Consider the following 18,481-nt stretch of genomic DNA (forward strand, 5'->3'; position numbering starts at 1 on the left):
AATGTTGAAAATACCCATTCAAATAGATCCGTTTTCAACTAGAGAGATTAAGACTCAGCGTATCCGTCTCAATCCTCCACAACTGCTTATGTTACCCCTCCATATCTGCAGTGAAAGATGGTGGACCTAGATCGGTTTTTGTCAAACCATGAGACAATACCTATAATCGGTCTTCTCACAAAAACATCTCTAGCTTCCGAACCGTTTGACCTACAAATTCGTATGACCACTCTCTGGAATGAGGAGACCCTCACGAACACGGTGGTATTCTCAATTTTTCTCTACATCCCCCACAAGTGTCAGGAGACTCGTCTGAAGTCAGAACCGTCTATGTGCCAAGTTCTGTTTGTAGAATCCAAAATCTTGAGCTACAAACTAATGTGACCCCACTTGTCGCAATGTTCTCCGTTTTGCCCTACGTTCCCCACAAGTGTCACGGGACTAATCTGAAGGTAACCTGTAGTGATTAAAATGATAGATTTTTTAACCAGGGACCTCTCGCAACCTAAGCCATAATCATACACCTAAACCAACGATCTGTCTGGTCAATGAATTATCACTTTCCACCAAAATGACGGTCAAATTATGAGTCGATGTCTCAATGTTGCTACTGAGCTGCACATAGCATTGGTGGTATAGTGGTGAGCATAGCTGCCTTCCAAGCAGTTGACCCGGGTTCGATTCTCGGCCAATGCAGAGCCTGAGGAATTCGTTTGTTTTAGGGGCTGGATGTCATTTCAAGTGTATTACATTTGAATCATTATCGTTGTACTTGGAAGTCAGAATTGCTCCTACATTCTGCAGGTTATCTAAAATAATAAATGTTGTGCGACGTTGAACCAACAAGTGCATATCAAAATAGATTTGCAGTCCCATCGCCAAAACCATTCAGCCACCTTGTCCTGCGCCCAAGAGGTGATAGTCGGCATTCCGACCAGTGGCCCAAGATCTGCCTGTCTGAGATTGTTCAAGGATCTGCAAAAGGGCTCATCCGGGATTTGAACCCGGGACCTCTCGCACCCTAAGCGAGAATCATACCCCTAGACCAACGAGCCTTATGCCAAAAGTTATTTTTTTGCTTTCTGCAGCAATGACAGTGAAGATATCGATTGACGTGTCCATGGTGCTTGGAACGATTGAACATCATGTGAGTGTTTTGTGCTTTACTTGTGAGCATAACAGTCTTCCAAACTCTTGACCATGCTTCAGTTCAAATCTTCTGTAGTTCATCTGCTGTGTCTTTCACATTCTGTCTTCTTCAGTCGCGACAGCAAAATGATGACGAGTTTTTACAAATTAATAAAGTGCAAAATGAGATCAATTCATTTTTTAAAGAGCAAATGAAAAAATAAGACTTCAAAAGAATGGAACTCATTTATTTTGAGTCAAATGACGCAAAGGTACGTGAATCAAAGTCAATTAATGTTGAAAATACCCATTCAAATAGATCCGTTTTCAACTAGAGAGATTAAGACTCAGCGTATCCGTCTCAATCCTCCACAACTGCTTATGTTACCCCTCCATATCTGCAGTGAAAGATGGTGGACCTAGATCGGTTTTTGTCAAACCATGAGACAATACCTATAATCGGTCTTCTCACAAAAACATCTCTAGCTTCCGAACCGTTTGACCTACAAATTCGTATGACCACTCTCTGGAATGAGGAGACCCTCACGAACACGGTGGTATTCTCAATTTTTCTCTACATCCCCCACAAGTGTCAGGAGACTCGTCTGAAGTCACAACCGTCTATGTGCCAAGTTCTGTTTGTAGAATCCAAAATCTTGAGCTACAAACTAATGTGACCCCACTTGTCGCAATGTTCTCCGTTTTGCCCTACGTTCCCCACAAGTGTCACGGGACTAATCTGAAGGTAACCTGTAGTGATTAAAATGATAGATTTTTTAACCAGGGACCTCTCGCAACCTAAGCCATAATCATACACCTAAACCAACGATCTGTCTGGTCAATGAATTATCACTTTCCACCAAAATGACGGTCAAATTATGAGTCGATGTCTCAATGTTGCTACTGAGCTGCACATAGCATTGGTGGTATAGTGGTGAGCATAGCTGCCTTCCAAGCAGTTGACCCGGGTTTGATTCTCGGCCAATGCAGAGCCTGAGGAATTTGTTTGTTTTAGGGGCTGGATGTCATTTCAAGTGTATTACATTTGAATCATTATCGTTGTACTTGGAAGTCAGAATTGCTCCTACATTCTGCAGGTTATCTAAAATAATAAATGTTGTGCGACGTTGAACCAACAAGTGCATATCAAAATAGATTTGCAGTCCCATCGCCAAAACCATTCAGCCACCTTGTCCTGCGCCCAAGAGGTGATAGTAGGCATTCCGACCAGTGGCCCAAGATCTGCCTGTCTGAGATTGTTCAAGGATCTGCAAAAGGGCTCATCCGGGATTTGAACCCGGGACCTCTCGCACCCTAAGCGAGAATCATACCCCTAGACCAACGAGCCTTATGCCAAAAGTTATTTTTTTGCTTTCTGCAGCAATGACAGTGAAGATATCGATTGACGTGTCCATGGTGCTTGGAACGATTGAACATCATGTGAGTGTTTTGTGCTTTACTTGTGAGCATAACAGTCTTCCAAACTCTTGACCATGCTTCAGTTCAAATCTTCTGTAGTTCATCTGCTGTGTCTTTCACATTCTGTCTTCTTCAGTCGCGACAGCAAAATGATGACGAGTTTTTACAAATTAATAAAGTGCAAAATGAGATCAATTCATTTTTTAAAGAGCAAATGAAAAAATAAGACTTCAAAAGAATGGAACTCATTTATTTTGAGTCAAATGACGCAAAGGTACGTGAATCAAAGTCAATTAATGTTGAAAATACCCATTCAAATAGATCCGTTTTCAACTAGAGAGATTAAGACTCAGCGTATCCGTCTCAATCCTCCACAACTGCTTATGTTACCCCTCCATATCTGCAGTGAAAGATGGTGGACCTAGATCGGTTTTTGTCAAACCATGAGACAATACCTATAATCGGTCTTCTCACAAAAACATCTCTAGCTTCCGAACCGTTTGACCTACAAATTCGTATGACCACTCTCTGGAATGAGGAGACCCTCACGAACACGGTGGTATTCTCAATTTTTCTCTACATCCCCCACAAGTGTCAGGAGACTCGTCTGAAGTCAGAACCGTCTATGTGCCAAGTTCTGTTTGTAGAATCCAAAATCTTGAGCTACAAACTAATGTGACCCCACTTGTCGCAATGTTCTCCGTTTTGCCCTACGTTCCCCACAAGTGTCACGGGACTAATCTGAAGGTAACCTGTAGTGATTAAAATGATAGATTTTTTAACCAGGGACCTCTCGCAACCTAAGCCATAATCATACACCTAAACCAACGATCTGTCTGGTCAATGAATTATCACTTTCCACCAAAATGACGGTCAAATTATGAGTCGATGTCTCAATGTTGCTACTGAGCTGCACATAGCATTGGTGGTATAGTGGTGAGCATAGCTGCCTTCCAAGCAGTTGACCCGGGTTTGATTCCCGGCCAATGCAGAGCCTGAGGAATTCGTTTGTTTTAGGGGCTGGATGTCATTTCAAGTGTATTACATTTGAATCATTATCGTTGTACTTGGAAGTCAGAATTGCTCCTACATTCTGCAGGTTATCTAAAATAATAAATGTTGTGCGACGTTGAACCAACAAGTGCATATCAAAATAGATTTGCAGTCCCATCGCCAAAACCATTCAGCCACCTTGTCCTGCGCCCAAGAGGTGATAGTCGGCATTCCGACCAGTGGCCCAAGATCTGCCTGTCTGAGATTGTTCAAGGATCTGCAAAAGGGCTCATCCGGGATTTGAACCCGGGACCTCTCGCACCCTAAGCGAGAATCATACCCCTAGACCAACGAGCCTTATGCCAAAAGTTATTTTTTTGCTTTCTGCAGCAATGACAGTGAAGATATCGATTGACGTGTCCATGGTGCTTGGAACGATTGAACATCATGTGAGTGTTTTGTGCTTTACTTGTGAGCATAACAGTCTTCCAAACTCTTGACCATGCTTCAGTTCAAATCTTCTGTAGTTCATCTGCTGTGTCTTTCACATTCTGTCTTCTTCAGTCGCGACAGCAAAATGATGACGAGTTTTTACAAATTAATAAAGTGCAAAATGAGATCAATTCATTTTTTAAAGAGCAAATGAAAAAATAAGACTTCAAAAGAATGGAACTCATTTATTTTGAGTCAAATGACGCAAAGGTACGTGAATCAAAGTCAATTAATGTTGAAAATACCCATTCAAATAGATCCGTTTTCAACTAGAGAGATTAAGACTCAGCGTATCCGTCTCAATCCTCCACAACTGCTTATGTTACCCCTCCATATCTGCAGTGAAAGATGGTGGACCTAGATCGGTTTTTGTCAAACCATGAGACAATACCTATAATCGGTCTTCTCACAAAAACATCTCTAGCTTCCGAACCGTTTGACCTACAAATTCGTATGACCACTCTCTGGAATGAGGAGACCCTCACGAACACGGTGGTATTCTCAATTTTTCTCTACATCCCCCACAAGTGTCAGGAGACTCGTCTGAAGTCAGAACCGTCTATGTGCCAAGTTCTGTTTGTAGAATCCAAAATCTTGAGCTACAAACTAATGTGACCCCACTTGTCGCAATGTTCTCCGTTTTGCCCTACGTTCCCCACAAGTGTCACGGGACTAATCTGAAGGTAACCTGTAGTGATTAAAATGATAGATTTTTTAACCAGGGACCTCTCGCAACCTAAGCCATAATCATACACCTAAACCAACGATCTGTCTGGTCAATGAATTATCACTTTCCACCAAAATGACGGTCAAATTATGAGTCGATGTCTCAATGTTGCTACTGAGCTGCACATAGCATTGGTGGTATAGTGGTGAGCATAGCTGCCTTCCAAGCAGTTGACCCGGGTTTGATTCCCGGCCAATGCAGAGCCTGAGGAATTCGTTTGTTTTAGGGGCTGGATGTCATTTCAAGTGTATTACATTTGAATCATTATCGTTGTACTTGGAAGTCAGAATTGCTCCTACATTCTGCAGGTTATCTAAAATAATAAATGTTGTGCGACGTTGAACCAACAAGTGCATATCAAAATAGATTTGCAGTCCCATCGCCAAAACCATTCAGCCACCTTGTCCTGCGCCCAAGAGGTGATAGTCGGCATTCCGACCAGTGGCCCAAGATCTGCCTGTCTGAGATTGTTCAAGGATCTGCAAAAGGGCTCATCCGGGATTTGAACCCGGGACCTCTCGCACCCTAAGCGAGAATCATACCCCTAGACCAACGAGCCTTATGCCAAAAGTTATTTTTTTGCTTTCTGCAGCAATGACAGTGAAGATATCGATTGACGTGTCCATGGTGCTTGGAACGATTGAACATCATGTGAGTGTTTTGTGCTTTACTTGTGAGCATAACAGTCTTCCAAACTCTTGACCATGCTTCAGTTCAAATCTTCTGTAGTTCATCTGCTGTGTCTTTCACATTCTGTCTTCTTCAGTCGCGACAGCAAAATGATGACGAGTTTTTACAAATTAATAAAGTGCAAAATGAGATCAATTCATTTTTTAAAGAGCAAATGAAAAAATAAGACTTCAAAAGAATGGAACTCATTTATTTTGAGTCAAATGACGCAAAGGTACGTGAATCAAAGTCAATTAATGTTGAAAATACCCATTCAAATAGATCCGTTTTCAACTAGAGAGATTAAGACTCAGCGTATCCGTCTCAATCCTCCACAACTGCTTATGTTACCCCTCCATATCTGCAGTGAAAGATGGTGGACCTAGATCGGTTTTTGTCAAACCATGAGACAATACCTATAATCGGTCTTCTCACAAAAACATCTCTAGCTTCCGAACCGTTTGACCTACAAATTCGTATGACCACTCTCTGGAATGAGGAGACCCTCACGAACACGGTGGTATTCTCAATATTTCTCTACATCCCCCACAAGTGTCAGGAGACTCGTCTGAAGTCAGAACCGTCTATGTGCCAAGTTCTGTTTGTAGAATCCAAAATCTTGAGCTACAAACTAATGTGACCCCACTTGTCGCAATGTTCTCCGTTTTGCCCTACGTTCCCCACAAGTGTCACGGGACTAATCTGAAGGTAACCTGTAGTGATTAAAATGATAGATTTTTTAACCAGGGACCTCTCGCAACCTAAGCCATAATCATACACCTAAACCAACGATCTGTCTGGTCAATGAATTATCACTTTCCACCAAAATGACGGTCAAATTATGAGTCGATGTCTCAATGTTGCTACTGAGCTGCACATAGCATTGGTGGTATAGTGGTGAGCATAGCTGCCTTCCAAGCAGTTGACCCGGGTTCGATTCCCGGCCAATGCAGAGCCTGAGGAATTTGTTTGTTTTAGGGGCTGGATGTCATTTCAAGTGTATTACATTTGAATCATTATCGTTGTACTTGGAAGTCAGAATTGCTCCTACATTCTGCAGGTTATCTAAAATAATAAATGTTGTGCGACGTTGAACCAACAAGTGCATATCAAAATAGATTTGCAGTCCCATCGCCAAAACCATTCAGCCACCTTGTCCTGCGCCCAAGAGGTGATAGTCGGCATTCCGACCAGTGGCCCAAGATCTGCCTGTCTGAGATTGTTCAAGGATCTGCAAAAGGGCTCATCCGGGATTTGAACCCGGGACCTCTCGCACCCTAAGCGAGAATCATACCCCTAGACCAACGAGCCTTATGCCAAAAGTTATTTTTTTGCTTTCTGCAGCAATGACAGTGAAGATATCGATTGACGTGTCCATGGTGCTTGGAACGATTGAACATCATGTGAGTGTTTTGTGCTTTACTTGTGAGCATAACAGTCTTCCAAACTCTTGACCATGCTTCAGTTCAAATCTTCTGTAGTTCATCTGCTGTGTCTTTCACATTCTGTCTTCTTCAGTCGCGACAGCAAAATGATGACGAGTTTTTACAAATTAATAAAGTGCAAAATGAGATCAATTCATTTTTTAAAGAGCAAATGAAAAAATAAGACTTCCAAAAGAATGGAACTCATTTATTTTGAGTCAAATGACGCAAAGGTACGTGAATCAAAGTCAATTAATGTTGAAAATACCCATTCAAATAGATCCGTTTTCAACTAGAGAGATTAAGACTCAGCGTATCCGTCTCAATCCTCCACAACTGCTTATGTTACCCCTCCATATCTGCAGTGAAAGATGGTGGACCTAGATCGGTTTTTGTCAAAACCATTGAGACAATACCTATAATCGGTCTTCTCACAAAAACATCTCTATTCCGACCAGTGGCCCAAGATCTGCTTCCGAACCGTTTGACCTACAAATTCGTATGACCACTCTCTGGAATGACAGTGAAGAGGAGACCCTCATGAACACTTGTGGTATTCTCAAACTCTTTTCTCTACATCCCCCACAAGTGTCAGGAGACTCGTCTGAAGTCAGAACCGTCTATGTGCCAAGTTCTGTTTGTAGAATCCAAAATCTTGAGCTACAAACTAATGTGACCCCACTTGTCGCAATGTTCTCCGTTTTGCCCTACGTTCCCCACAAGTGTCACGGGACTAATCTGAAGGTAACCTGTAGTGATTAAAATGATAGATTTTTTAACCAGGGACCTCTCGCAACCTAAGCCATAATCATACACCTAAACCAACGATCTGTCTGGTCAATGAATTATCACTTTCCACCAAAATGACGGTCAAATTATGAGTCGATGTCTCAATGTTGCTACTGAGCTGCACATAGCATTGGTGGTATAGTGGTGAGCATAGCTGCCTTCCAAGCAGTTGACCCGGGTTCGATTCCCGGCCAATGCAGAGCCTGAGGAATTTGTTTGTTTTAGGGGCTGGATGTCATTTCAAGTGTATTACATTTGAATCATTATCGTTGTACTTGGAAGTCAGAATTGCTCCTACATTCTGCAGGTTATCTAAAATAATAAATGTTGTGCGACGTTGAACCAACAAGTGCATATCAAAATAGATTTGCAGTCCCATCGCCAAAACCATTCAGCCACCTTGTCCTGCGCCCAAGAGGTGATAGTCGGCATTCCGACCAGTGGCCCAAGATCTGCCTGTCTGAGATTGTTCAAGGATCTGCAAAAGGGCTCATCCGGGATTTGAACCCGGGACCTCTCGCACCCTAAGCGAGAATCATACCCCTAGACCAACGAGCCTTATGCCAAAAGTTATTTTTTTGCTTTCTGCAGCAATGACAGTGAAGATATCGATTGACGTGTCCATGGTGCTTGGAACGATTGAACATCATGTGAGTGTTTTGTGCTTTACTTGTGAGCATAACAGTCTTCCAAACTCTTGACCATGCTTCAGTTCAAATCTTCTGTAGTTCATCTGCTGTGTCTTTCACATTCTGTCTTCTTCAGTCGCGACAGCAAAATGATGACGAGTTTTTACAAATTAATAAAGTGCAAAATGAGATCAATTCATTTTTTAAAGAGCAAATGAAAAAATAAGACTTCAAAAGAATGGAACTCATTTATTTTGAGTCAAATGACGCAAAGGTACGTGAATCAAAGTCAATTAATGTTGAAAATACCCATTCAAATAGATCCGTTTTCAACTAGAGAGATTAAGACTCAGCGTATCCGTCTCAATCCTCCACAACTGCTTATGTTACCCCTCCATATCTGCAGTGAAAGATGGTGGACCTAGATCGGTTTTTGTCAAACCATGAGACAATACCTATAATCGGTCTTCTCACAAAAACATCTCTAGCTTCCGAACCGTTTGACCTACAAATTCGTATGACCACTCTCTGGAATGAGGAGACCCTCACGAACACGGTGGTATTCTCAATTTTTCTCTACATCCCCCACAAGTGTCAGGAGACTCGTCTGAAGTCAGAACCGTCTATGTGCCAAGTTCTGTTTGTAGAATCCAAAATCTTGAGCTACAAACTAATGTGACCCCACTTGTCGCAATGTTCTCCGTTTTGCCCTACGTTCCCCACAAGTGTCACGGGACTAATCTGAAGGTAACCTGTAGTGATTAAAATGATAGATTTTTTAACCAGGGACCTCTCGCAACCTAAGCCATAATCATACACCTAAACCAACGATCTGTCTGGTCAATGAATTATCACTTTCCACCAAAATGACGGTCAAATTATGAGTCGATGTCTCAATGTTGCTACTGAGCTGCACATAGCATTGGTGGTATAGTGGTGAGCATAGCTGCCTTCCAAGCAGTTGACCCGGGTTTGATTCCCGGCCAATGCAGAGCCTGAGGAATTCGTTTGTTTTAGGGGCTGGATGTCATTTCAAGTGTATTACATTTGAATCATTATCGTTGTACTTGGAAGTCAGAATTGCTCCTACATTCTGCAGGTTATCTAAAATAATAAATGTTGTGCGACGTTGAACCAACAAGTGCATATCAAAATAGATTTGCAGTCCCATCGCCAAAACCATTCAGCCACCTTGTCCTGCGCCCAAGAGGTGATAGTCGGCGTTCCGACCAGTGGCCCAAGATCTGCCTGTCTGAGACTGTTCAAGGATCTGCAAAAGGGCTCATCCGGGATTTGAACCCGGGACCTCTCGCACCCTAAGCGAGAATCATACCCCTAGACCAACGAGCCTTATGCCAAAAGTTTTTTTTTTGCTTTCTGCAGCAATGACAGTGAAGATATCGATTGACGTGTCCATGGTGCTTGGAACGATTGAACATCATGTGAGTGTTTTGTGCTTTACTTGTGAGCATAACAGTCTTCCAAAATCTTGACCATGCTTCAGTTCAAATCTTCTGTAGTTCATCTGCTGTGTCTTTCACATTCTGTCTTCTTCAGTCGCGACAGCAAAATGATGACGAGTTTTTACAAATGAATAAAGTGCAAAATGAGATCAATTCATTTTTTAAAGAGCAAATGAAAAAATAAGACTTCCAAAAGAATGGAACTCAATTATTTTGAGTCAAATGACGCAAAGGTACGTGAATCAAAGTCAATTAATGTTGAAAATACCCATTCAAATAGATCCGTTTTCAACTAGAGAGATTATGACTCAGCGTATCCGTCTCAATCCTCCACAACTGCTTATGTTACCCCTCCATATCTGCAGTGAAAGATGGTGGACCTAGATCGGTTTTTGTCAAAGACAATACCTATAATCGGTCTTCTCACAAAAACATCTCTAGCTTCCGAACCGTTTGACCTACAAATTCGTATGACCACTCTCTGGAATGAGGAGACCCTCACGAACACTGTGGTATTCTCAATTTTTCTCTACATCCCCCACAAGTGTCAGGAGACTCGTCTGAAGTCAGAACCGTCTATGTGCCAAGTTCTGTTTGTAGAATCCAAAATCTTGGGCTACAAACTAATGTGACCCCACTTGTCGCAATGTTCTCCGTTTTGCCCTACGTTCCCCACAAGTGTCACGGGACTAATCTGAAGGTAACCTGTAGTGATTAAAATGATAGATTTTTTAACCAGGGACCTCTCGCAACCTAAGCCATAATCATACACCTAAACCAACGATCTGTCTGGTCAATGAATTATCACTTTCCACCAAAATGACGGTCAAATTATGAGTCGATGTCTCAATGTTGCTACTGAGCTGCACATAGCATTGGTGGTATAGTGGTGAGCATAGCTGCCTTCCAAGCAGTTGACCCGGGTTCGATTCCCGGCCAATGCAGAGCCTGAGGAATTCATTTGTTTTAGGGGCTGGATGTCATTTCAAGTGTATTACATTTGAATCATTATCGTTGTACTTGGAAGTCAGAATTGCTCCTACATTCTGCAGGTTATCTAAAATAATAAATGTTGTGCGACGTTGAACCAACAAGTGCATATCAAAATAGATTTGCAGTCCCATCGCCAAAACCATTCAGCCACCTTGTCCTGCGCCCAAGAGGTGATAGTCGGCGTTCCGACCAGTGGCCCAAGATCTGCCTGTCTGAGATTGTTCAAGGATCTGCAAAAGGGCTCATCCGGGATTTGAACCCGGGACCTCTCGCACCCTAAGCGAGAATCATACCCCTAGACCAACGAGCCTTATGCCAAAAGTTATTTTTTTGCTTTCTGCAGCAATGACAGTGAAGATATCGATTGACGTGTCCCTGGTGCTTGGAACGATTGAACATCATGTGAGTGTTTTGTGCTTTACTTGTGAGCATAACAGTCTTCCAAAATCTTGACCATGCTTCAGTTCAAATCTTCTGTAGTTCATCTGCTGTGTCTTTCACATTCTGTCTTCTTCAGTCGCGACAGCAAAATGATGACGAGTTTTTACAAATTAATAAAGTGCAAAATGAGATCAATTCATTTTTTAAAGAGCAAATGAAAAAATAAGACTTCCAAAAGAATGGAACTCATTTATTTTGAGTCAAATGACGCAAAGGTACGTGAATCAAAGTCAATTAATGTTGAAAATACCCATTCAAATAGATCCGTTTTCAACTAGAGAGATTATGACTCAGCGTATCCGTCTCAATCCTCCACAACTGCTTATGTTACCCCTCCATATCTGCAGTGAAAGATGGTGGACCTAGATCGGTTTTTGTCAAAGACAATACCTATAATCGGTCTTCTCACAAAAACATCTCTAGCTTCCGAACCGTTTGACCTACAAATTCGTATGACCACTCTCTGGAATGAGGAGACCCTCACGAACACTGTGGTATTCTCAATTTTTCTCTACATCCCCCACAAGTGTCAGGAGACTCGTCTGAAGTCAGAACCGTCTATGTGCCAAGTTCTGTTTGTAGAATCCAAAATCTTGGGCTACAAACTAATGTGACCCCACTTGTCGCAATGTTCTCCGTTTTGCCCTACGTTCCCCACAAGTGTCACGGGACTAATCTGAAGGTAACCTGTACTGATTAAAATGATAGATTTTTTAACCAGGGACCTCTCGCAACCTAAGCCATAATCATACACCTAAACCAACGATCTGTCTGGTCAATGAATTATCACTTTCCACCAAAATGACGGTCAAATTATGAGTCGATGTCTCAATGTTGCTACTGAGCTGCACATAGCATTGGTGGTATAGTGGTGAGCATAGCTGCCTTCCAAGCAGTTGACCCGGGTTCGATTCCCGGCCAATGCAGAGCCTGAGGAAGTCATTTGTTTTAGGGGCTGGATGTCATTTCAAGTGTATTACATTTGAATCATTATCGTTGTACTTGGAAGTCAGAATTGCTCCTACATTCTGCAGGTTATCTAAAATAATAAATGTTGTGCGACGTTGAACCAACAAGTGCATATCAAAATAGATTTGCAGTCCCATCGCCAAAACCATTCAGCCACCTTGTCCTGCGCCCAAGAGGTGATAGTCGGCGTTCCGACCAGTGGCCCAAGATCTGCCTGTCTGAGATTGTTCAAGGATCTGCAAAAGGGCTCATCCGGGATTTGAACCCGGGACCTCTCGCACCCTAAGCGAGAATCATACCCCTAGACCAACGAGCCTTATGCCAAAAGTTATTTTTTTGCTTTCTGCAGCAATGACAGTGAAGATATCGATTGACGTGTCCCTGGTGCTTGGAACGATTGAACATCATGTGAGTGTTTTGTGCTTTACTTGTGAGCATAACAGTCTTCCAAAATCTTGACCATGCTTCAGTTCAAATCTTCTGTAGTTCATCTGCTGTGTCTTTCACATTCTGTCTTCTTCAGTCGCGACAGCAAAATGATGACGAGTTTTTACAAATTAATAAAGTGCAAAATGAGATCAATTCATTTTTTAAAGAGCAAATGAAAAAATAAGACTTCCAAAAGAATGGAACTCATTTATTTTGAGTCAAATGACGCAAAGGTACGTGAATCAAAGTCAATTAATGTTGAAAATACCCATTCAAATAGATCCGTTTTCAACTAGAGAGATTATGACTCAGCGTATCCGTCTCAATCCTCCACAACTGCTTATGTTACCCCTCCATATCTGCAGTGAAAGATGGTGGACCTAGATCGGTTTTTGTCAAAGACAATACCTATAATCGGTCTTCTCACAAAAACATCTCTAGCTTCCGAACCGTTTGACCTACAAATTCGTATGACCACTCTCTGGAATGAGGAGACCCTCACGAACACTGTGGTATTCTCAATTTTTCTCTACATCCCCCACAAGTGTCAGGAGACTCGTCTGAAGTCAGAACCGTCTATGTGCCAAGTTCTGTTTGTAGAATCCAAAATCTTGGGCTACAAACTAATGTGACCCCACTTGTCGCAATGTTCTCCGTTTTGCCCTACGTTCCCCACAAGTGTCACGGGACTAATCTGAAGGTAACCTGTAGTGATTAAAATGATAGATTTTTTAACCAGGGACCTCTCGCAACCTAAGCCATAATCATACACCTAAACCAACGATCTGTCTGGTCAATGAATTATCACTTTCCACCAAAATGACGGTCAAATTATGATGAGCCTTATGCCAAAAGTTATTTTTTTGCTTTCTGCAGCAATGACAGTGAAGATATCGATTGACGTGTCCCTGGTGCTTGGAACGATTGAACATCATGTGAGTGTTTTGTGCTTTACTTGTGAGCATAACAGTCTTCCAAAATCTTGACCATGCTTCAGTTCAAATCTTCTGTAGTTCATCTGCTGTGTCTTTCACATTCTGTCTTCTTCAGTCGCGACAGCAAAATGTTGACGAGTTTTTACAAATTAATAAAGTGCAAAATGAGATCAATTCATTTTTTAAAGAGCAAATGAAAAAATAAGACTTCCAAAAGAATGGAACTCATTTATTTTGAGTCAAATGACGCAAAGGTACGTGAATCAAAGTCAATTAATGTTGAAAATACCCATTCAAATAGATCCGTTTTCAACTAGAGAGATTATGACTCAGCGTATCCGTCTCAATCCTCCACAACTGCTTATGTTACCCCTCCATATCTGCAGTGAAAGATGGTGGACCTAGATCGGTTTTTGTCAAAGACAATACCTATAATCGGTCTTCTCACAAAAACATCTCTAGCTTCCGAACCGTTTGACCTACAAATTCGTATGACCACTCTCTGGAATGAGGAGACCCTCACGAACACTGTGGTATTCTCAATTTTTCTCTACATCCCCCACAAGTGTCAGGAGACTCGTCTGAAGTCAGAACCGTCTATGTGCCAAGTTCTGTTTGTAGAATCCAAAATCTTGGGCTACAAACTAATGTGACCCCACTTGTCGCAATGTTCTCCGTTTTGCCCTACGTTCCCCACAAGTGTCACGGGACTAATCTGAAGGTAACCTGTAGTGATTAAAATGATAGATTTTTTAACCAGGGACCTCTCGCAACCTAAGCCATAATCATACACCTAAACCAACGATCTGTCTGGTCAATGAATTATCACTTTCCACCAAAATGACGGTCAAATTATGAGTCGATGTCTCAATGTTGCTACTGAGCTGCACATAGCATTGGTGGTATAGTGGTGAGCATAGCTGCCTTCCAAGCAGTTGACCCGGGTTCGATTCCCGGCCAATGCAGAGCCTGAGGAATTCATTTGTTTTAGGGGCTGGATGTCATTTCAAGTGTATTACATTTGAATCATTATCGTTGTACTTGGAAGTCAGAATTGCTCCTACATTCTGCAGGTTATCTAAAATAATGAATGTTGTGCGACGTTGAACCAACAAGTGCATATCAAAATAGATTTGCAGTCCCATCGCCAAAACCATTCAGCCACCTTGTCCTGCGCCCAAGAGGTGATAGTCGGCGTTCCGACCAGTGGCCCAAGATCTGCCTGTCTGAGATTGTTCAAGGATCTGCAAAAGGGCTCATCCGGGATTTGAACCCGGGACCTCTCGCACCCTAAGCGAGAATCATACCCCTAGACCAACGAGCCTTATGCCAAAAGTTATTTTTTTGCTTTCTGCAGCAATGACAGTGAAGATATCGATTGACGTGTCCCTGGTGCTTGGAACGATTGAACATCATGTGAGTGTTTTGTGCTTTACTTGTGAGCATAACAGTCTTCCAAAATCTTGACCATGCTTCAGTTCAAATCTTCTGTAGTTCATCTGCTGTGTCTTTCACATTCTGTCTTCTTCAGTCGCGACAGCAAAATGATGACGAGTTTTTACAAATTAATAAAGTGCAAAATGAGATCAATTCATTTTTTAAAGAGCAAATGAAAAAATAAGACTTCCAAAAGAATGGAACTCATTTATTTTGAGTCAAATGACGCAAAGGTACGTGAATCAAAGTCAATTAATGTTGAAAATACCCATTCAAATAGATCCGTTTTCAACTAGAGAGATTATGACTCAGCGTATCCGTCTCAATCCTCCACAACTGCTTATGTTACCCCTCCATATCTGCAGTGAAAGATGGTGGACCTAGATCGGTTTTTGTCAAAGACAATACCTATAATCGGTCTTCTCACAAAAACATCTCTAGCTTCCGAACCGTTTGACCTACAAATTCGTATGACCACTCTCTGGAATGAGGAGACCCTCACGAACACTGTGGTATTCTCAATTTTTCTCTACATCCCCCACAAGTGTCAGGAGACTCGTCTGAAGTCAGAACCGTCTATGTGCCAAGTTCTGTTTGTAGAATCCAAAATCTTGGGCTACAAACTAATGTGACCCCACTTGTCGCAATGTTCTCCGTTTTGCCCTACGTTCCCCACAAGTGTCACGGGACTAATCTGAAGGTAACCTGTAGTGATTAAAATGATAGATTTTTTAACCAGGGACCTCTCGCAACCTAAGCCATAATCATACACCTAAACCAACGATCTGTCTGGTCAATGAATTATCACTTTCCACCAAAATGACGGTCAAATTATGAGTCGATGTCTCAATGTTGCTACTGAGCTGCACATAGCATTGGTGGTATAGTGGTGAGCATAGCTGCCTTCCAAGCAGTTGACCCGGGTTCGATTCCCGGCCAATGCAGAGCCTGAGGAATTCATTTGTTTTAGGGGCTGGATGTCATTTCAAGTGTATTACATTTGAATCATTATCGTTGTACTTGGAAGTCAGAATTGCTCCTACATTCTGCAGGTTATCTAAAATAATAAATGTTGTGCGACGTTGAACCAACAAGTGCATATCAAAATAGATTTGCAGTCCCATCGCCAAAACCATTCAGCCACCTTGTCCTGCGCCCAAGAGGTGATAGTCGGCGTTCCGACCAGTGGCCCAAGATCTGCCTGTCTGAGATTGTTCAAGGATCTGCAAAAGGGCTCATCCGGGATTTGAACCCGGGACCTCTCGCACCCTAAGCGAGAATCATACCCCTAGACCAACGAGCCTTATGCCAAAAGTTATTTTTTTGCTTTCTGCAGCAATGACAGTGAAGATATCGATTGACGTGTCCCTGGTGCTTGGAACGATTGAACATCATGTGAGTGTTTTGTGCTTTACTTGTGAGCATAACAGTCTTCCAAAATCTTGACCATGCTTCAGTTCAAATCTTCTGTAGTTCATCTGCTGTGTCTTTCACATTCTGTCTTCTTCAGTCGCGACAGCAAAATGTTGACGAGTTTTTACAAATTAATAAAGTGCAAAATGAGATCAATTCATTTTTTAAAGAGCAAATGAAAAAATAAGACTTCCAAAAGAATGGAACTCATTTATTTTGAGTCAAATGACGCAAAGGTACGTGAATCAAAGTCAATTAATGTTGAAAATACCCATTCAAATAGATCCGTTTTCAACTAGAGAGATTATGACTCAGCGTATCCGTCTCAATCCTCCACAACTGCTTATGTTACCCCTCCATATCTGCAGTGAAAGATGGTGGACCTAGATCGGTTTTTGTCAAAGACAATACCTATAATCGGTCTTCTCACAAAAACATCTCTAGCTTCCGAACCGTTTGACCTACAAATTCGTATGACCACTCTCTGGAATGAGGAGACCCTCACGAACACTGTGGTATTCTCAATTTTTCTCTACATCCCCCACAAGTGTCAGGAGACTCGTCTGAAGTCAGAACCGTCTATGTGCCAAGTTCTGTTTGTAGAATCCAAAATCTTGGGCTACAAACTAATGTGACCCCACTTGTCGCAATGTTCTCCGTTTTGCCCTACGTTCCCCACAAGTGTCACGGGACTAATCTGAAGGTAACCTGTAGTGATTAAAATGATAGATTTTTTAACCAGGGACCTCTCGCAACCTAAGCCATAATCATACACCTAAACCAACGATCTGTCTGGTCAATGAATTATCACTTTCCACCAAAATGACGGTCAAATTATGAGTCGATGTCTCAATGTTGCTACTGAGCTGCACATAGCATTGGTGGTATAGTGGTGAGCATAGCTGCCTTCCAAGCAGTTGACCCGGGTTCGATTCCCGGCCAATGCAGAGCCTGAGGAATTCATTTGTTTTAGGGGCTGGATGTCATTTCAAGTGTATTACATTTGAATCATTATCGTTGTACTTGGAAGTCAGAATTGCTCCTACATTCTGCATCAAAATAGATTTGCAGTCCCATCGCCAAAACCATTCAGCCACCTTGTCCTGCGCCCAAGAGGTGATAGTCGGCGTTCCGACCAGTGGCCCAAGATCTGCCTGTCTGAGATTGTTCAAGGATCTGCAAAAGGGCTCATCCGGGATTTGAACCCGGGACCTCTCGCACCCTAAGCGAGAATCATACCCCTAGACCAACGAGCCTTATGCCAAAAGTTATTTTTTTGCTTTCTGCAGCAATGACAGTGAAGATATCGATTGACGTGTCCCTGGTGCTTGGAACGATTGAACATCATGTGAGTGTTTTGTGCTTTACTTGTGAGCATAACAGTCTTCCAAAATCTTGACCATGCTTCAGTTCAAATCTTCTGTAGTTCATCTGCTGTGTCTTTCACATTCTGTCTTCTTCAGTCGCGACAGCAAAATGATGACGAGTTTTTACAAATTAATAAAGTGCAAAATGAGATCAATTCATTTTTTAAAGAGCAAATGAAAAAATAAGACTTCCAAAAGAATGGAACTCATTTATTTTGAGTCAAATGACGCAAAGGTACGTGAATCAAAGTCAATTAATGTTGAAAATACCCATTCAAATAGATCCGTTTTCAACTAGAGAGATTATGACTCAGCGTATCCGTCTCAATCCTCCACAACTGCTTATGTTACCCCTCCATATCTGCAGTGAAAGATGGTGGACCTAGATCGGTTTTTGTCAAAGACAATACCTATAATCGGTCTTCTCACAAAAACATCTCTAGCTTCCGAACCGTTTGACCTACAAATTCGTATGACCACTCTCTGGAATGAGGAGACCCTCACGAACACTGTGGTATTCTCAATTTTTCTCTACATCCCCCACAAGTGTCAGGAGACTCGTCTGAAGTCAGAACCGTCTATGTGCCAAGTTCTGTTTGTAGAATCCAAAATCTTGGGCTACAAACTAATGTGACCCCACTTGTCGCAATGTTCTCCGTTTTGCCCTACGTTCCCCACAAGTGTCACGGGACTAATCTGAAGGTAACCTGTAGTGATTAAAATGATAGATTTTTTAACCAGGGACCTCTCGCAACCTAAGCCAT

At 42.1% G+C, this 18,481-nt stretch overlaps 24 non-coding genes across 24 annotated transcripts; 12 read left to right on the forward strand and 12 right to left on the reverse strand.

Moving 5' to 3' along the window:
* Window positions 1-624: 624 nt before the first annotated feature.
* Window positions 625-696, forward strand: trnag-ucc (transfer RNA glycine (anticodon UCC)). Its single transcript has one exon. It is a non-coding gene; the product is annotated as a tRNA-Gly (tRNA).
* A 287-nt stretch (window positions 697-983) lies between these two features.
* Window positions 984-1,055, reverse strand: trnap-agg (transfer RNA proline (anticodon AGG)). Its single transcript has one exon. It is a non-coding gene; the product is annotated as a tRNA-Pro (tRNA).
* Window positions 1,056-2,045: 990 nt separating this feature from the next.
* trnag-ucc (transfer RNA glycine (anticodon UCC)) lies at window positions 2,046-2,117 on the forward strand. Its single transcript has one exon. It is a non-coding gene; the product is annotated as a tRNA-Gly (tRNA).
* A 287-nt stretch (window positions 2,118-2,404) lies between these two features.
* trnap-agg (transfer RNA proline (anticodon AGG)) lies at window positions 2,405-2,476 on the reverse strand. Its single transcript has one exon. It is a non-coding gene; the product is annotated as a tRNA-Pro (tRNA).
* Window positions 2,477-3,466: 990 nt separating this feature from the next.
* trnag-ucc (transfer RNA glycine (anticodon UCC)) lies at window positions 3,467-3,538 on the forward strand. The gene has a single exon. It is a non-coding gene; the product is annotated as a tRNA-Gly (tRNA).
* Window positions 3,539-3,825: 287 nt separating this feature from the next.
* trnap-agg (transfer RNA proline (anticodon AGG)) lies at window positions 3,826-3,897 on the reverse strand. The gene has a single exon. It is a non-coding gene; the product is annotated as a tRNA-Pro (tRNA).
* Window positions 3,898-4,887: 990 nt separating this feature from the next.
* trnag-ucc (transfer RNA glycine (anticodon UCC)) lies at window positions 4,888-4,959 on the forward strand. The gene has a single exon. It is a non-coding gene; the product is annotated as a tRNA-Gly (tRNA).
* A 287-nt stretch (window positions 4,960-5,246) lies between these two features.
* trnap-agg (transfer RNA proline (anticodon AGG)) lies at window positions 5,247-5,318 on the reverse strand. Its single transcript has one exon. It is a non-coding gene; the product is annotated as a tRNA-Pro (tRNA).
* Window positions 5,319-6,308: 990 nt separating this feature from the next.
* trnag-ucc (transfer RNA glycine (anticodon UCC)) lies at window positions 6,309-6,380 on the forward strand. The gene has a single exon. It is a non-coding gene; the product is annotated as a tRNA-Gly (tRNA).
* A 287-nt stretch (window positions 6,381-6,667) lies between these two features.
* On the reverse strand, window positions 6,668-6,739 carry trnap-agg (transfer RNA proline (anticodon AGG)). Its single transcript has one exon. It is a non-coding gene; the product is annotated as a tRNA-Pro (tRNA).
* A 1,029-nt stretch (window positions 6,740-7,768) lies between these two features.
* On the forward strand, window positions 7,769-7,840 carry trnag-ucc (transfer RNA glycine (anticodon UCC)). The gene has a single exon. It is a non-coding gene; the product is annotated as a tRNA-Gly (tRNA).
* Window positions 7,841-8,127: 287 nt separating this feature from the next.
* Window positions 8,128-8,199, reverse strand: trnap-agg (transfer RNA proline (anticodon AGG)). Its single transcript has one exon. It is a non-coding gene; the product is annotated as a tRNA-Pro (tRNA).
* Window positions 8,200-9,189: 990 nt separating this feature from the next.
* Window positions 9,190-9,261, forward strand: trnag-ucc (transfer RNA glycine (anticodon UCC)). Its single transcript has one exon. It is a non-coding gene; the product is annotated as a tRNA-Gly (tRNA).
* A 287-nt stretch (window positions 9,262-9,548) lies between these two features.
* Window positions 9,549-9,620, reverse strand: trnap-agg (transfer RNA proline (anticodon AGG)). The gene has a single exon. It is a non-coding gene; the product is annotated as a tRNA-Pro (tRNA).
* Window positions 9,621-10,605: 985 nt separating this feature from the next.
* trnag-ucc (transfer RNA glycine (anticodon UCC)) lies at window positions 10,606-10,677 on the forward strand. Its single transcript has one exon. It is a non-coding gene; the product is annotated as a tRNA-Gly (tRNA).
* Window positions 10,678-10,964: 287 nt separating this feature from the next.
* trnap-agg (transfer RNA proline (anticodon AGG)) lies at window positions 10,965-11,036 on the reverse strand. Its single transcript has one exon. It is a non-coding gene; the product is annotated as a tRNA-Pro (tRNA).
* A 985-nt stretch (window positions 11,037-12,021) lies between these two features.
* Window positions 12,022-12,093, forward strand: trnag-ucc (transfer RNA glycine (anticodon UCC)). The gene has a single exon. It is a non-coding gene; the product is annotated as a tRNA-Gly (tRNA).
* A 287-nt stretch (window positions 12,094-12,380) lies between these two features.
* trnap-agg (transfer RNA proline (anticodon AGG)) lies at window positions 12,381-12,452 on the reverse strand. Its single transcript has one exon. It is a non-coding gene; the product is annotated as a tRNA-Pro (tRNA).
* Window positions 12,453-14,393: 1,941 nt separating this feature from the next.
* Window positions 14,394-14,465, forward strand: trnag-ucc (transfer RNA glycine (anticodon UCC)). Its single transcript has one exon. It is a non-coding gene; the product is annotated as a tRNA-Gly (tRNA).
* A 287-nt stretch (window positions 14,466-14,752) lies between these two features.
* trnap-agg (transfer RNA proline (anticodon AGG)) lies at window positions 14,753-14,824 on the reverse strand. The gene has a single exon. It is a non-coding gene; the product is annotated as a tRNA-Pro (tRNA).
* A 985-nt stretch (window positions 14,825-15,809) lies between these two features.
* trnag-ucc (transfer RNA glycine (anticodon UCC)) lies at window positions 15,810-15,881 on the forward strand. Its single transcript has one exon. It is a non-coding gene; the product is annotated as a tRNA-Gly (tRNA).
* Window positions 15,882-16,168: 287 nt separating this feature from the next.
* On the reverse strand, window positions 16,169-16,240 carry trnap-agg (transfer RNA proline (anticodon AGG)). Its single transcript has one exon. It is a non-coding gene; the product is annotated as a tRNA-Pro (tRNA).
* Window positions 16,241-17,225: 985 nt separating this feature from the next.
* trnag-ucc (transfer RNA glycine (anticodon UCC)) lies at window positions 17,226-17,297 on the forward strand. The gene has a single exon. It is a non-coding gene; the product is annotated as a tRNA-Gly (tRNA).
* Window positions 17,298-17,534: 237 nt separating this feature from the next.
* On the reverse strand, window positions 17,535-17,606 carry trnap-agg (transfer RNA proline (anticodon AGG)). Its single transcript has one exon. It is a non-coding gene; the product is annotated as a tRNA-Pro (tRNA).
* Between the last annotated feature and the right edge of the window lie 875 nt (window positions 17,607-18,481).

This window comes from Oncorhynchus clarkii, chromosome 9 (assembly GCF_045791955.1).
Source record: "Oncorhynchus clarkii lewisi isolate Uvic-CL-2024 chromosome 9, UVic_Ocla_1.0, whole genome shotgun sequence".
NCBI classification, from domain to species: domain Eukaryota; kingdom Metazoa; phylum Chordata; class Actinopteri; order Salmoniformes; family Salmonidae; genus Oncorhynchus; species Oncorhynchus clarkii.